The sequence below is a fragment of the Lampetra planeri genome, chromosome 31 (genome assembly GCF_965212315.1).
Source record: "Lampetra planeri chromosome 31, kcLamPlan1.2.h2, whole genome shotgun sequence".
Taxonomy (NCBI): Eukaryota; Metazoa; Chordata; class Hyperoartia; order Petromyzontiformes; family Petromyzontidae; genus Lampetra; species Lampetra planeri.
The window spans coordinates 5,521,658-5,539,746 of record NC_136137.1 but is presented as its reverse complement, the minus strand read 5'-3'; the positions used below and the strand labels follow the sequence as shown (position 1 = coordinate 5,539,746).

The 18,089-nt window shown below is 48.3% G+C and overlaps 1 protein-coding gene and 1 long non-coding RNA gene across 2 annotated transcripts in view; one reads left to right on the top strand and one right to left on the bottom strand.

Annotated features, from left to right (window-relative positions):
• LOC144729134 (uncharacterized) overlaps nucleotides 1-18,089 on the bottom strand; it is a 350,979-nt gene that overhangs the window by 110,186 nt on the left and 222,704 nt on the right. The gene's annotated exons all lie outside the window — the stretch shown is intronic.
• Nucleotides 9,765-18,089, top strand: part of LOC144729127 (advillin-like) — a 36,016-nt gene continuing 27,691 nt past the window's right edge. Inside the window, 1 exon segment of the mRNA XM_078609084.1 lies at nucleotides 9,765-9,904. The gene's annotated coding sequence lies outside the window, so the exon portion shown is untranslated.

Below are 18,089 nucleotides of genomic sequence, written 5' to 3'. Positions count from 1 at the left end.
CCGTTTCAGTCCGTCAGTGTAATTTGTAAAACAATTTTTTTTTACTCTTTCGGAATGGGTCCCACGATAGTTGTGCAGGCACCTGCCCTTCGCGAGCCGCATCCTGGCAACACTGCAACATTTTATTTAAGGCTGCCACACTTTACCCATCCTCTCCTGCCCATCACCGATCAGCGACGTTACCGTGTCCGCGGCGAGGTTGAGTGAGCCAGTTGGAGCAGCGTCGTTGCGTGCATTTTAAATATCTGTCGGCGGATGGATGACCGGAGGTGGTGATTCACGTGATCATTCATATAAACTTGCATGGAGACCCATACCTACGCTCATATAGACACCCATAGACTCACGTAGGTACCCTTTGACTCGCATAGACATCCACTGACTAACATTGACACCCATGAACTGGAATATAGATTTAAATAGAAAATCCGCTTTCTTATGCCGGGGAAGTTGAAGAGCAACGGTTAGGTTGAGGGCGAAATGTGGCGTGATGTTAACTACCTCGCCTGGTATACAAAAGGTCGTGGGTTCGATCCCGACCCTGACGCCTGTATATTTTGGGTTTGCATGTTATCCCCGTGGTCGCGGGAGGAACATCGGCTGATGAACTTAACGTGTAATTCTTCTCCTTCTGTACGTGGATGTACGGACGGACTTTGCCCGTTTATTATTTTATCACTCCTATTTCTCAGTGACGTCGCGTGCGTCTACGAGCTTTTGTACTCGTTGCTGAGGTTCACCGTTCGAATCTGGCAGCGGCCCTGATTGACACTGTGCCGTGTGTGTTGACCCTAATGCTACGCGCCCTCTTCTTCACGTTGAACGATTTTGTCTTATTAGAACAAAAACGCGAGCCCCGTACAATGCGAGCCCGGTAACCATTGGGAGGGTGGACAGAAAATCAGCGAGAGTTCTTAATCGGCACGATGGGACCATACTTAGAGGAGAGTGGGGCCCGTTGGCTCAACCAAGTGGGGACTCCGCGTAAGAGGGGGGGGGGGGCGATTTATATGCGGGGGGAGGGGGGTGGATTTCACAGTGGATGTCACAGAGTAGGCCCTTGTGTGTTGGCGTCGTGGCCCAAAACTTGCCAAACTTGAGAGAGATTACCCGCAAATGTTGTCAATTGGGAATCATCCACACTGCGATCGTCGCCTCCCCCCCCACCACCCACGTCCCCTCCCCACCGACTGTGAAAACTCGGCAGGACCCTCATGACAAAGAGTCACGCGACTCAGCGAGGATTTTCCTGAGGTCAAATAAAATTAAGCGAATACAAAAAATATTAATCTCAAATCAGTGTTCTTCTGCTGACTCCAGTGGTCTGGAATTCCCTTTCCCCAGACGTCTGTAACTTGCTGACCCTCCCATACTGGAGATCTGTGCAAAAAAAAGAGCTTCATAGCTCATCGGATTTCTCCAGTATTAAATAAAGATTCATATTCCGATCCGTGCTGCCAACTCCCTGCTGCTGTGCACGTGCAGGCTGCGACTGACTGCCTCTGTATTACAAAATACATATGCCCCACTTTCCTGTACGGCGTGTTGGGATGTAGTCACATTTAGACTGGACATACATCCACATTGTGTTGTAGCGACTCACACAGGGACTCATTCACGCAGAGACCCATATACTCATATGGAGTCCCGTAGAGACGGGAATACGCACGTGGATACGAAGAGACCCACTTGGAGTTCCCACAGACTATTGCAGAGACCTGCAGACTCAAACAGGGACCCATAGAATCACACAGAGACCCAGAGACACACGGGGGAACCTATTGACTCACACTGAGACCCATTAAACAAACACGCCCACTGTTTCTGAAAAGCATCTTGAGATGCGGTCACATTTACATTGCGTACAATGAACATTGTATTATGTTTCTTTGTATTGAGAAGGGCAAAGTCGTACGCTGCACTGTGTGTGTGCGTTTCCTTGTCCCAAGCGTTCAGGTTTTGTTTCGTTTGAAAGTAATTTGGCTGGAAACTTGAGAATTTCTGGCTTTAGCTGTTCAACAAAGGGTTAAAAGAGATCACTCTTCTTTGAATTTGAGTCACACGAGTCACACGTTGACTCTGGCCTGCAATAAATGAGGATATTTGACAAGAGGCTAAACCGTCCAATGCTCAAGTGCGCATGAGTGGCTGCGCTTGCGTGTGTGTGTGTGGGTACCGGTAGTGTCGTGTTTCGCGCACTGTGCTACCGACCTGGCCACCTGAGTTCGATTCCCGCTCACTAGCAATAACAGTGGCGAACATCTGAACCGGTGCTGGGCCTCCGCTAGCTCGACTCAGCCTTAAATGGGTGTGGAAAACATCACCGATGGGAAGACACATTTGTCCGGGCGTGGACGTCAGCTATTGAGAATGAGGTTGTGCGAAAAACACCGTTTAAATGTCTTCTTGCTAATGTTGCAATGAAAACATCTCGAAAAGTTCATCTCCGTTGTTAGTTTCTCTCTCACCTTATGAAAAAAGATCGATTGACATTGACGTGACTCTGCCTCTTTGCATATACACTGTGCGTATCCTTGCTAAAACATACATTTATTCAAGAAGATATCTTGGTTACATTTTTTAAAATCATACGAAGACAAACAACGTGGTCACATTTTTTTTGAAGGCCCTTTAGTGTTCCTACGCCCGAGGCACAGTGCCAACTGTGGCTTATTGGATAATAGGGCCCTGGGGAACGGATGTACAAGGGACGTGTCTCCTTGTTTAGTTTTGCAAGAATGGGACTTTTGGGCTTCGAAGCAAAAAGAGGTAAAAAAAAACAATTGATGCCTGACCACACACACACACACCACACACTTTGTAGACCCTAACCGAAATGCATTGTTGGTGAGTGCAGCCACTCCCCAGGGGTTCCAACTGAAGCATTTTTCTCCTGCAAGAGGGTCACCATGGAAACGAGGTTGTCAGTTTGACGTGGCGTGCTTGGCACTTCCTCCTCTTCCTTTGCCCGGCATACACAGGAGGTCGTGGGTTCGATGCCGACCCTAACGCATGTTGTAATATTTGTAGCTTGCGTGCCCCCCCTCCCCTCTCTCTCACTCTCTCTTTGGTGGCCTGGATTTTTTCCTCCGGGTCTTCCGATTTTTACCCTTCCACATTTATAAACAAGCGCCTGGAGTATTTGGCTGCTGTCCATTTCCACGTGATGATAAGCCACGCTGTGGACCTATCAATTGCGATCAAGTCGCCCCTGAAATAGAGCTGCGTAATTGAATACCTAACATGGTGCAATAAAATTAAAAAAGCTTGACGCGCAAACGAATTTGCCTGTGACCATAATCACCCATGAATTCATCTGACCTTGTTCGTTGGACCTCAAGCTAAGCAGGAGGCGACCTGGTTAGTACCTGGGTGGGTGACCTCTCGGGCTTGCCAGGCGTTGCTGTAGGCGTGGTGCTGCGAGGTGTGACTGCACGACACTTTTGAGTGTCACCCCCTGGTATTTTTTTCAGTTTGCTGTGTGTGTTCGTCTCTCTCTCTCCCTGTGGTCGCGTGGATTTTTCTCCGGGTCCTCCAAGTTTTCCCCTCCACATTTACAAACATGCGCTTAAAGTATTTGGCTGTTATAAATTTCCACGTGATGAAGCCACTTCATTGAGCTATCATTTGTGGCCAGGTCGCTTCTGAAAATATCTGTATAGCTCAGTGGGCTTTACATGGTGACATAAAACGTTAATTTGATTATTTCCCTTCTACGTGACTTTACCGAAAGAACCAAGAAGACGTTAATTTGTGTTTAAAACAGCAGCTCCATGCTGGGTGTTCTCCGGACTCTGGTTTCCTCCCGCAAGAAGCCAAACTCTCGCTCATGTACTTGGCCAAACATCCCAATGTAGCCGGTACAAGTCAAAGGCGCAGCCCTGCAATTTCCTTGCTCACGCTACTATTTCTGCTGGCGGAAGGACACCCTCGCTAGAGGGATTTCTAGAAAGCCCCTCTTGACGTGTGTGTGTGTGTGTTTGGCCTGCTCGTCCACGCCGGTCGGGCAGCTTGCAAGAGGTGGGAGCCTCTACACTTTGCCCCACTGCACGCGCGACATTACCGATCGACGGAACCGGTTGCGCCCTCTTCGACTGCTGGGTGGACGGAGGAAGATGTATTCAGAGATTTGCGCCATCGCTTCAAGTTTACAGGACACCTCTGGATGATCACAAGTCCATTGGTGGCATCTGACCCTGAACCCCAGTGGCGCAGCGTGACGAGACCCCTCCTGTGCAAGGGTTGTCGAGGCTTGGCGAGGTTTTTTTCTCCCCTGCCTATAATGTGACGGCAGTTTTTGTTTGTGTTTTGCTTAAAGAGATTTTGTCCACGGTCCACCGGCAGCTGAAGAAGGCAACGGGTGGATTTTGTAACCGAGTTGAACGACGTCTTCTGCCGTTAAACTAATCTATAAACTAAACTCAGTTTAACACGTAGCTAGTGGTAATTACTGGCGAAACGTCGTACTCAGATTGTAAATGTTGTGGATTTACTCTCCAACACACCGGTGTGCTGTACTAGTAACGAATTGGTATGTTCTGTTTACGTGACAAACCTTACTAATTGGCTGTGTCGGGTGGTGGCGGGTTTAACGACACATTTATATTTACGCGATCTAACCCAAACAACCATATTTTTCATTGATATTCTTTGGGTCTTTTGGGAAAGTCATATATATATATGTTTAAAGAAAAAACCCCCAAAAAACAAAAACTACGACGTTTCGATCACAACACAAGCGATCGTCATCACCAGTAAGGCCCCACTGAGCTATATAGCTCTTTTTTGGCAGAAGCAACCTGGCCACAAATGATAGCTCAACGAAGTGGCTTATCACGTGAACATTTATAGCACGCAAGTACTCTATAAACACACGCTGATTCTAAATGCGGAGGGAAAAACCAGAGGACCGGGAGAAAAATCCACGCGACCATGGGGAGAGAGAAAAAGGAAACGCAAACTCCAAATATTCAGCAGCAGGCGTCAGGGTCAAGCATCGAACCCACGACCTCCTGCATACCAAGCGAGGTAGTTAACATCTCGCCACTGTGGCGCCCCTAATGGTAATGGGGGGGGGCAGAGGCGTTTTAGGACAATCTATATAATGGCTGGGGTCGCGTTCGCGTTCCTTTGTACGAAAAACCTCTCCCCAAGGCGGTGTTCGTAAAACAAAAAGCGACACCACTCCAATCACGCTGCTGCGCTATCAGCAGCGAAGCAAAGTTTAGAACCTGTCGGTGGTTTTCGACCTTTTACCTCTGTCTCAATGGAGCAATGCTTATCACGGGGCTCCGCCAAACGAGCAAACACACACACTCCCGACGCACCTTTGCACTTTGTATTTTCTTGGTAACCGATGGGGAATAAAATACCAAAAATGACCCTTTTTAGCACCTGCAAGAATGCGGGGCGCGTGTATACGATCGCACGCAGGCCTATTAAGTGATCTATCAATGCTCACTTTGGGGCGCTCTGTTGGAGGAAGTGAACAGTGGTCGTCATATGCATAGACTCGTCGCCGGCACAGGAATGTGGAATTTCCACCAAAGGCAAGGATATGGGTCATTGGCTACCACATTCTGATAAGCTCCTCCCCCCCCTCCCCCTTAACTTGTATTTAAGAACTTGCATCTTAGGAATCCCTGCCTCACTTGATACAGCAAATCTGGCTGTGACGGTCCCACCTGATGACGGAGACTTGTGTTGCCTTCGAAACGTCGTGATTTTTATTATTTTATTTTTATTAATTTTAATTTCATTTTTTACCTACGTGACTATACCGGAAAAAAAAAACTAAGAGTATGAATCCTTGCAGTCACGAAAGCTTCAAATCTAGAATTATGGGTCCTGGGTTCGACGCAGCGCCGGATGATACGCCACTCACTGTGCTATCTGTGCACTATCGGCCTTGGGTTAGAGTGTGCGGACAGAGTGAATCGTTGATGTCAGACACCAGGCCACGGAAAGGGCGTATCTCGCAGGTCTTGTCATGGTCAGTGACCTTATTAGGTTACCCGACTAATGGCCCCATTACCTTGAGTTCCACTGACGCAAGATAATGAGAATTATTGCCATCGTGGAACGCATGAGTAATAAAAATCAGCATATCTATATTTGTCCCATCACAAGTTGTCTTCCACCTCTCGCAAATCCCCGTCACTCCTGCGCACGAACTCGTCTCATCGCTCCACCCCTGTGATGGTCGTCCTCTTTGACGAATTATTTTCTTTCCTTTGGCTGCCATTCCATTGCAATGTTCATCAATCAGTCATCGTCTGTGTCTGTGATGCGTCTTTTCAATCCCACTTACATTCATTCACATTCTAAGCTAAAATTAATTAAATTGTATATATTTTTTTATACCAAGTAAGGCCCACTGAGCTATGTAGCTCTGTTTTGGCAGAAGCGACCTGGCCACAAATGATAGCTCAGCGAAGTGGCTTATCACGTGGACATTTAGAGTGGCCAAATACTCGAAATGCGTGTTTCTAAAATATGGAGGGAAAACCCGGAGGACCCGGGGAAAAATCCACACAGCCACGGCTAGAACACGCAAAGTGCAAATAGACACCAGGCGTCAGGGTCGGGATCGAACCCACGACCTCCTGCTCATATCAGGTGAGGTGGTTAACATCTCGCCACCGTGGCGCCCAATGGTGAGTTTCGATGACTTGGCTGCTGTTCCATGACCAGTCTTGTCGGTTGGTCATCATCCCTGATAGCCACGTGTCCTGTCCATTACCACTTACTCTCCTTAACAGTCAACGTGTGATGTCTCTAACTTTCGTATGTTCTCTGATCCACCACGTGTTTCCATCTCTTTCTCCCAGTGTGAATTTCAAGTTTGGTTCTTCGCGCACTTTTTGGGTTTTCGTTTTGTTCTGAAGAATAACTTTTCCATAAGTGCACAGTATCTGCCATGATGTGTGAATTGTAAACACGGACACTGGAACAACAGCCTAGGCGAGTAGCCTCCCGGTATTGTTCAGTCCAGGAGGCATCGCAAAAGCTGCCCTTTTTAAACGGGTTTCTGAACAATGCTTTGTCCGTTAACCCATCAAAAGGTCAACAGCGCAGCAGGTGGCCTGGTGAGCGTAGGGGTCAGAGGACTGACCTGGCACCGCTGAGTCCCTGAGTTTGACCCAGTGTCAGCCGTCTATGGTGAAACCAGGTTTTCTCAGGTGTGGTGAGTCGATGGTCTGAGCCAAGTCGCTAAAGAATAAGTGAATATTCGCTGAGGTTTCGTGTTTGATTTGGCTTGTTAAACATTTCAGTTTTGATGAACGTCTGACAAACGCTCTTTGGAAAGCATATAAAAAAACGAAATCTCCATTCAACTCTTCACGTAACATTTAAATGTTTATTAGTTCATAAAAAAACCCCACCACGTTAAACAAATAACATTTGGGGTTTGACTTTTAATTTGTATCATTTTCAGCTCTTGGGTTTGAGAAATAATTCAAAATTGTCACGTGGTGAACATTTATCCGTGTAGCACTGTGTGTGGGAAGGTGCACCCCCTACTTGCGTAGGTGACGACGATCGCTCGGAAGCAGTTCTGGAACGTCTAGTTCCGCAGGCCATTCTTGAACACGGGCTCGTAAAACGGCTCTGCGAGAGTTGGCTTCTGCACCTGTTCACGTGATGCCGACGGCACAACGGCAGGAAAAAATAAAACGGCTTCCGTTTGTTAATTCGCTGCTGGATGAAGGCCTCCCCGTGCCGTCTCGGTCACGTGGTTTTGCTTGACCATACTTAAGCACGCGCGTGAGTGCGAGGCTAGGTGAGGAATGAGTAAGGACATAAATAAGGCGCTTATTATACAATGTGCTATCTGGTCATCCATTAATAAGTCCACAGCACTAAAGCAAATATGACGGAATATAAATACTTGTCGCGTATTTACTCAGAGAAGCAGCCGGACTATAGGCCATGCGTCGTATGGCTCTACAGCAGGATACAACCTCCCAGCTGCCCCCCCCTCCCGCCTGCCCCCCATCGCAAGCTGGCACCGGGCAAAAAGTCACGATGGCACTGGGCAGTCACCGCCACGACAGCGCCCGAGCGCCGTCTCGTGAGCTGGCAAAAGAAAATCCGTGGCAGCGACTGCCACTCCGAATCGAGTAGGCAGCAACGAAATCACCACCACCACCGCGACGACCACCACCACCAAACACCACGATGACGACCACCACCACCACCACCACCAAACACCACGATGACGACCACCACCACCACCAGCACCACCAAACACCACGACGACGACCACCACCAAACACCACGACGAAAACCACGGCCAGATCACCCGGAACGCACCCGACAGCAGGTGGATCTCGGAAGCTAGGAAGAAGAAGGGTTGATCCTGGCAAGAGCGGTACTCGCAAGGGGAAGGGCTTCTCGGGAATTCTGTGCCGGTTTGCCCGAAGGCTCAGGCTGCGAGGTGGCCGGACGCATGTACGAGCTTTTTTTTCTCTCTCCCGATTTTCCAGACACGGATCCGAGTGAAGAGCGGGCACGCGTCCTGAGAATCGGAGCCTTGAGATTCGCCACGCGGCATCGGTTCTATCGGCACGCCACGCCAGTGTGGCGTCGCGAGGCATAACCAAAGTAAAAGTTTAGGGCCTCAAGTGAAGTCAAAGGTCAAAGTTACTTCCTTCTCAAAATGACCTTTGAGGCCACGGTGTCCATCTCTTCTTTGCAGCCCTGAAGTTAGTGGTAGAAATTCCACATGCCTCTGGCGGGAGTTGAGGCTTTCCATAAGACCACCGCTGGTCCATACGAAGTGGTATCTATTTTAACCGTCCCCGAAGGAAGTAGGGATGATGGACTGAGTCAACCCCCAACAAGGATTTGAACTCATATCCTTCCGATCTTCCAAATTCTACAGAAACACCCCGCGTATTACAACTCAGTTGGCGTTGTAGATAGCAATAATGATCGTGCCCTTACTGACAGGCTCATTCCCATTGGCAGGCCAGATTCTGAGTCACCTTCTGCTGCACAGGGACAGCTGCCACTGAGGGGGGGTATAGGCGAAGCTTGCGGGGGAGGGGAGCACGGGGGGGGGCAATATCACTTTATTCTCAGTAGTTATAAAAAAAAATAAAAAATAAAAAAACATTTATTACATGAAACCGCGATTCCTAATGTGAGAGAAAAGCGAATCCCTGCCCACCCCCCTCACAAATATAGAAGTCAAACTCCGCATATGGGGCGAAGGTTCCCCATTCAAAAGCGTTGAGATGACGAGATGCCATGTGGAGCGTTCTGAGATGCCAAGGTGTACAGGTGGAGTTAAGGGGGGTGTGAAGGAGGGGCGCATATGAAAAAAAAATCAATATCATTATCATCACTTATGTGACGCACCCAGAATAAAACAACGGTTTGCTGACAGCTTCCAGCGGTCTGGTCCACACCACTGAGATATGCGACAAATTACGAATAAACCCCACAATTGGGGAGCTCCCCCACAGCTCCCCCCTTCCTCCTCTGACTTACCTTCTAGTCAGTGGCCCACTATGGTGGGGGGAGGGAGGGAGGGCTGTAAAAAATAAAGAACCTGTGGTGTCGAAGCCACAAACAAACGGCCAAAGGGGATTTTTGTTTGAGTTGAGGAAGGGGTGTAGGGGGTTGGGTGGGGGGGTTAGGTGGGTGAGCTCGGGTGTGGTGCTGAGGTGAGGGAGCGAGGATGGGAGGGAGCGAGGATGGGAGGGAGTTCGGTGCGGGCGGGCGGGCGGGCGGATGGGTGGGTGGGATTTGTTCGGTGCCGCACGGGTCCAAAGGTGACCGAGGTGTGGCTTGCTCCTTCAGTACCGCGTGGCTGTGCAAGTAGGTCGGCAGTCGACGTACTCGAGGTGGTGTTGCCCTTGGAAGGAAATCAAGTTGCCCCTTCGAGAAAAAAAAGGTACGGGTTTTTGTTGTTGTTTTAAACGAAACGCGTCTTCGGCTCTGGCCTCGAATGGTGACAATTTCATCGAATTGTCATTCACCGAGCACGGCACAGCAGAGTTGGAGCGCCACGGTGGCGAGATGTTAACTACTTCGCCTGGTATACAGGAGGTCGTGAGTTAGATCCAGACCCCCTTGTCTTAACTACCTCGCCTGGTATACAGGAGGTCGTGGGTTCGATCCAGACTCCCCATGTTAACTACCTCGCCTGGTATACAGGAGGTCGTGGGTTCGATCCAGACCCCCCATGTTAACTACCTCGCCTGGTATACAGGAGGTCGTGGGTTCGATCCAGACTCCCCATTTTAACTACCTCGCCTGGTATACAGGAGGACGTGGGTTCGATCCAGACCCCCTCATCTTAACTACCACGCCTGGTATACAGGAGGTCGTGGGTTCGATCCGGACTCGCCTGACAGCCTTTATATTTGGAGTTTGCGTGTCTCTCCCTCTCCGCGTGGTCGCGTGTATTTTTCTCCAGCCGGGTCCTGTGGTTTTTTCCTCCACATTAAAAATCAACACGCGTTTAGAGTATTTGGCTGATATCAATTTCCGCACGGTAAGCCACTTCGTTGAGCGATCATTTGCGGCCAGGTCGCTTCTGAAAAAGAGTTACGTAGCTCAGTGGTGCCCTCCTTACCTGGTAAAATAAAACGAAAATAGTGAATGACTCTAGCGCGTTCTAAATGCACTTTGTACGGCAGCAATTGCCGCTTTTGTTGTTACTAATCCACTGCTGGATGCGGGTTTCTCCGTGTAGTGTCGGTGGGGTTGTTTCACTATACGTCACCACGTTGGGTAGTTGTAAAGCCGCTCCAACGAAGTTCGCCCTGGGTAGGAATCGAACTCGGTGACGCAGCGCGAGAAACCGCTACGCCACTGCCCCGCCCTGACAGATGTTCATTCTAGATTTTAAGTTTTCGTGACTGCAGAAATCCATACTCTTTGGTTCTTTCGGTACAGTCACGTAGGTATAAAACATGAAATAAAAAACAAAAATTAAATCACGACGTTTCGATCGCAACACAAGCGACCTTACAAATGTCTTGAGGTTTTATTTGTATCCCCCTGCACCTTGTGTGTGTGTAGATACATATTGAGCATTGATGATACATATACATTTCTTGATTAGTGCTATGCACATAATGCACATGAACTTGCGGTAACAATCAGTACACATGTTATTTATCACGCAAGATAAAAAAAACTCAAAGTCACCTTAACTTTGTAAAATTCTGAAGTCTTTGAACAACGTAATTTTATACTGTCGACAATCTACGCTTTTGATATTTGCTCATGTGCTTTCGGTGTAAATGTTTAAACAAATTCTATAAATAGAATCTATCGTCTTGATGTCACGGCGAGACTGTTTTACGACTACTTGATATCCGTTCCTCCAAAATGTTGTGGCTGACCTTTTTTGTTATTTATTAATTACGTGTTATTAATTATAATTCCATATCTCTTCAAACATTTTCGTCGACCCTGTCTTGTACTTGGCAAGACACACTTTGCACATCGCTGAGCGGTCCTTCATCGCGAGAGGGGGTAGATCAAGACACTCCCCCCCCCCCCCCATTATTTTAGCTGCCGCACCGGGAGATTGATTTGACCCGGTGACCTCCGGACTGACCAGTCCGTCTCGCTGACCCATTGACACCTCTCTAGGCAGCATCCTTTGCCTGTCATGTAAATCATTTACAACGACGACATTTTCGCTCGTTGCAAACGTTTGCTGGAGGCAATCAACCATTGGACCCTTCCAGACGAATGCCCCGTAACAGCATTCGTTGAAGCAGTACATTTTTCGTTTTGTTTTTGGACTTTAAAATCTTGATTGGGATAATGTTCAGCTTTTACAAGTGTACGTTTGTGTGTGTGCTTGCTGTGCAGCGTTTAGCGCTACGCTGTGCTACGAAACCCCGCCACCCGAGTTCGATTCCCGCTCACGGCAAACACCGGTGACGATTATCTGAACCGGTCCTGGGCCTCCCCTAGGTCGACTCAGACTCAAATGAGTACCCAACAGTGTGTTGAGGTGACACGGGGAGATCTTTGTCTCTCTGCGATGTTATATTATCCTGCAAAAAACAAACGTTTTGCCCTAGAACGGCGTTCTTCTTTGTTGCAAAACATGGAAAGTAATGTTGTGTACGCGCATGTGTTCCTTGCACTAAATCTTCATAATAATAACAACACAATTGGGTTGCAGTTGTGTGGTCAATCCGGTGGTCTCTACAGCGCATACGACATTTATCTAATTACCTTGCTATTCAGCTCACTGTAGTATAAAATGCTGGAACTTTAAAACATGCCACTCAAAGTGTGTTTTTTTAAACCTGCATATATTACGTTGCCGCCTTTCTAATATGTTGTTTGGATCACGCCCTTATATTCTTAATCAGTAAAAACAAATTTTGGTATTGTATCGGGGAAAACCCCTATTGTAAATTAAACACAATTTAACACGTTCGTTAATAACACTAAAAAACGATACGTATATATATGTAATAGTCTGACATCTCAGCTAATGGACAAAGCCTGAAATATCGGCACACGTTATTTTATCCGTAGCACATGTGCTATGAAGGACAATTGCCCGAAACGTCGGTTTATTGTATATATTTCCTTTTACGACCACTGTTATTTATAACCGTGTTGAGTAAAAAAAAAATGCTTCTGCGCCACTACTACCCGCAGCAGCAGCAGCAGCAACTAATGAATGTAAGTGAATAGTAAACCCATCAAACCAAACGAAGCTTATCTTTAAAAGCCACACACAAACCTTTGGGCGTGGTCGTACATACACACGCACACACCCATGAAGCCAGAGGCTTTTGTGAGTCACAGTACAGCCGGAAACTGTCGGCCTCGTACTGCCATTGTCTCAGCACACACAGCAGCAGCGCATCCTTCATAATCAACACCTGTCTCCATCCTGGATAAATCCGATGAGCTATGAAGCTCTTTTTCACAGGTGTCCAGCAGGGGCGGGTCAGAAAGTTACAACAACGAACGTAAATTATAGGAAAGGGAAGAGAATCACCAAGATAAATACATGCAGTTTGTAAGTTAAATACCCAGGTTTTGGCAAGGCAGCAAATTCTAATCATTCAATAATAATAATAAAATAATACGCAACATAAATGTTTTTATCATTTCAATTTGGCCTCATGGTGTAAACAAGAGCAGTCCCCGACTCGTATTAATCATTGCATCTCTCTCGTCTCTCTTTGTACTGCATGTGCTATGAAGACTCTACATGGCCACCGTAGATTGTGACTGATGCCACGTCAGAGCCAGCGCCGTCTATTTTAACACGATGCACTTCCACCCGGGTTGCCACCTGTCCCGCTACACCACAGCTGCTCCCCACTCACACGCACACCCTGGTGTTATTCCGCCAGCAGCAGCAGCAGCATCACAAGGTGACCACTTTGCATGCAAATCCTGCGTTTGGCTAATAGATAAACATGTAATTAAACCGCGTGCGCGCACACACACGCGCGTGCGCAACTGCGGGGCAATGCAGTATTGTGAGCTCCTCTTACCTGTTTGGACTCTCGTTGTATAAATCCACAGCGCACCTGCCCACAATCGATAGCACCTCCACTGAAGACAAATATCCCTCCCCCCACCCCACCGCACCCCCCACAGCCTCACACACAGGTTTGTCAGGGCAAGTGTGCTGTCAGCGAGTAGCACCTGTGAAGGCAAGCACAGGGGTGGATGGGGTAGCCCAGCGCCACGCCCGGCCTTCCCCCCCATGATGATGCTTGCACGCCCAAACCATCACTGGGGGAGGGGGAGGGTGGCACGTGCCCCCCCCAATGATCATTGGGGTTTATTCGTAATAAATCGGCATTTGCGACCCCCACTGCCACTGTGCCAGGGACTCTATGAGATGATAGGGCAATAGTCTGAGTCCGTAATTGGCAATAAGTAACGGCAAAGCAGTTATAAATGACTCACATAATTGTGCGCAGTTGCGTATACACAGTGCACGACTTCCCTGAAGGCATCAACACCTTCAGCGAGCGCGATGCCGATCACACGACGCGGTTCGAATTCGACCCTCCATGGCTGCGCCATCGCCGCACACGCGTCGATTAAAAAGCAAGGGACAAGTCCTTACTTACTAACAACTCCTATCAGGGCTGCCCCTCCTACCTGAAAATCCTGGCTCCGCCATTGCAAACCAGGTACTTATTTAAGGCTGAGGCAACCTAAGGGAGGGAGGGGGGGGGGTGCCCAGGATCGTTTTTTGTTGTTGCAGGAATTAGACTCGTCGGGTCGCCGAGGTTAGGAGGCAAGACGCTAACCACTGCGCCACCGCTCCCCCCCCTCCATTGTCGACCCCGCTGCTGGGAATCTTATCGGCACACACACTCACCACAGTGATTAGTTAGCAGCGTGCCAGCTGCATCTAGTCGGATCTCAAGCCAAGCAAGGTCCAGCCCGGACGGTGCTTGCACGGGTGACCACTGTGCGCGAGGGGACGGCGACATCTGTTGTTGTGCTCTACTTCTATGCTCCCGCGTCTGTCTATGCTCCCCCATGCTTCACCAAACCCGCGTTGACCCTGCGTGGTGAAGTAAGTAGGGTGAAATGACCCCCATGACCCACACCGCATGCACTCTTTGGCATTTTATCACAAAGGACCCTTCACGCCAAAAAATGTTTGCGATATCTTTAGTAGAGACGTGGTGATTGGTAAAAATATCCCTCCAATAGAGTTTTTTTTCCGTTTGTGGAGGCTCATGGTTCCAAGTTTGATGAGAGGTGACAAAGTCCACGTCGGGTTTTCCAATGTCAGGTGATAACGTGTGCAGGTGGATTCCTTGGTTACTGGCGTCTCTGTGTGAGTCTATGGGTCTATGTGTGAGTCTATGGGTCTCTGAGTCTATGGGTCTCTGTGTGAGTCTATGGGTCTCTGTGTGAGTCTATGGGTCTCTGTGTGAGTCTATGGGTCTCTGTTTGAGTGTATGGGTCTCTGCGTGAGTCTATGGGTCTCTGTGTGAGTCTATGGGTCTCTGTGTGAGTCTATGGGTCTATGTGTGAGTCTATGGGTCTCTGTGTGAGTCTATGGGTCTCTGTGTGAGTGTATGGGTCTCTGCGTGAGTCTATGAGCCTCTGTGTGAGTCTATGAACCTCTGGGTGGTCTATGGGTCTCTAGGTGGGTCTCTGGGTGAGTCTATGGGTCTCTGGGTGAGTCTATGGGTCTCTCTGTGAGTCTATGGGTCTCTGTGTGGGTTTATGGGTCTCTATGTGGGTCTATGGGCCTCTGGGTGAGTCTATGGGTTTCTGTGTGAACCAACGGGTCTGTGTGTTAGTCTGTAGGTCTCTGTTAGAGTCTACGGATATCTGTGTGATGCTTTGAGTCTGTATACGTCAATTATACTTTGGACCTGTGCGCGAGTCTGTGGATTCCTGTGTGAGTCAGATGAGTCTCTGTGTGAGTCCATGGGTCTTGATGTGAGAAGCGAATGCCAGCACATTGCTACATCTCAATGAGTCCACCTATCAACATTTAAATCTGACACTGCATAATCTGGCATTGAGTTGTCTGCAACTCTTTACATCATCATCATCATCATTAATCAACTGCTGGATGAAGGCCTCCCCCCAAACTACCATCGTCTCTCACGGCCCTGCCATGCAACGTGATCACACTGACAGACGCAAAGAGGAACACGTGGAGTCAGAGAACACGCGCAAGTTAGAGACGTCACATTGTCTGATAAGAAAAGTGAGTGAGTGGGCTTGGGCAGGATGCGCCATGGCGAGAAGGGATGGGGGCCGGTGTTCAGGACTAGCACGGCGTGGCAGCCATACATTATACAAACTGTAAACAAGATATGTTTTATTTTACCAGGTAAAGGCGCCACTGAGCTATGCTGCTCTTTTTCAGAAGCGACTTGACCACAAATGATAGCTCAACGAAGTGGCTTATCACGTGGAAATTTATAGCAGCCAAATTACTCTAAACGCACGTTTCTAATCGTGGAGGGAGGAAAAAACCGGAGGATTCTGATTAAAAAAATCAACGCGACCACAGCGAGAACATGCGAACTCCAAATATACCGGCTGTCAGGATCGAATACACGAACTCCTGCATACCAGGCGAGGTAGTTAACATCTCGACAACGCAGCAGCCAATCAGAAAGATCGTCCATCGTAGAGAAGGAGTAAAATACTCAGCGTGGGCTGCAGTTGCTGTATGTATTGTGAATTACACCTTTCTTAAACAAAACGTCCTGTTGATTTAAAAACAAACAATTTTTTTGGAAATCTTCAACTGATTGATAGTTCTATGGGCAGTCCCCCTCTTGGGCTTGCATGCACAGAGAGCAAGATCAATTGTCGTCATCTCACTTCCCACGTGCAACGTGTGCTAACGTTTACCCAGAGGGCGGATTTAAACGTCTGGCTGGGAGATGGTCACGTGGGCCCTGAGGTCAGAGCTCTGAGCTGGCACCACCTGGGTTTGAATCTGGGTCTCAGCCACTGGCCCGTGATGACTTAAAACCGATTTTTTTTTAGAACTGCTGGCTGTTGTGTTCAGTTTGTTGTACCCTGCCCCCCTGCCGCGTGCACCTTCGATCAGCACGGTTGGCTAGTGCGAAATAAGTTCAGCGTAAGTACGAAACCGGGTTACGCGCAGTGAAGGGATGGACTCGGTCTTGGTCACCAACGACTGCACAAATACTAACAGCCCCCCCCCCCATACCATTAACTACAAGTTTTCACGCAATTTCCTGAATTAAAAATGTCAGTTGACATGCGATCAATACAAATCCAGCGACCTCAGTTCAATTCCCTAACATCGGTGGCAAGTCATATCGAGCTGGTCCTGGGTTTCCCCAACTTCACCCACAGCTGCTGACCAGCGTGGTGAAGTATGGTCAAACGACCCCCAAGGCCGACAGGGTTTGGAGAAGCCTGAATCCAACAGTGGATTTACAACGTTGTATAACTTATCATTAACCAACTCGCGTGTTTGAGAAAGTTATGAATGAAATAGTGACTTACTTAAAATCATAATCACTCTTGTTTTTGTTGCAAATTTGTAATCGGTGGTTACTTCACCACTGTTTTTGCCGATGTATGTCTGTCCGTACGCTTCTGCTCCTAAAGCTCATCACCGAATTTTGGTCAAAAGTGGCCCCATTGGGCCTAAACTTCTAACAGAGCCTGACTCGACTGATGAGACACCGAATGTGGAAACTGGTCCCGAATTTGCTTGCATCACACCAATGTTGCTCACGTCACGCAGACTCCCAGAAGCCCGTGTGGCTGATGGGATGAGTGGAACAAACATTGATTTTTATTGTGGAGGGACAGGTGTATGAAGGAGGCATATTGTTTGCTAATTTATATTCACAACGACGCTAATTATTTTTTTGCATCATTGGAACTAAAAGTGATGGGGACAGTGAATCGGGTATTGTTTTTTTGTACTGTTTGTTTATGTAACTTTCTGACCCACCCCGACTGGACATCCGTGAAAAAGAGCTTCATGGCTCATCGGATTTCTCCAGAATAAATAAAGATTCTGATTCTGGGTTTACCCGACTAAATCAGGCAACTGACCATGACAAACCCTGCAAGATTACGCCATTTCCCACGACCTATTGTGTAACTTCCATCATTCATTGTGGCCACACACCACAACGCAATGCCGTTGTTGCACAGACAACACGACGGTGAGCGGCGTATGTACACAGTGAGCGGTACAGGCGAAGTGTAAAGGGCACACCTATTTAAACACAAATACTTTGCGCAACTGTGGCACAAAGCAAAGTATTTTAAATGCTGTATAATTACCCACATAGCTGGCCACTGGTGGCTATGCACACCTGTAATGCAGCACTGCGGAGGCGAGGGTTGGCGGATCACACAATTTCGTGAAACTCCACCTCTCCCCACCCAGCCCAAGCCGTCAAGGTCGCAAGCTCCTGGCTTGCCAGGGTACGGCAGGACAGAAAGGAGATCCATTTCCATCTGTATCCATCTGTACGGGGATTTAGCGTCACCCCTCTTCGCACTTGTGGGGTTTTCCTCCGGTCGCCCCGGGTTTTCTCCCACGAGTGTAATTACTCGGAGTTGCTTCAAATATCCAAATACAGGACTCCAGAGCT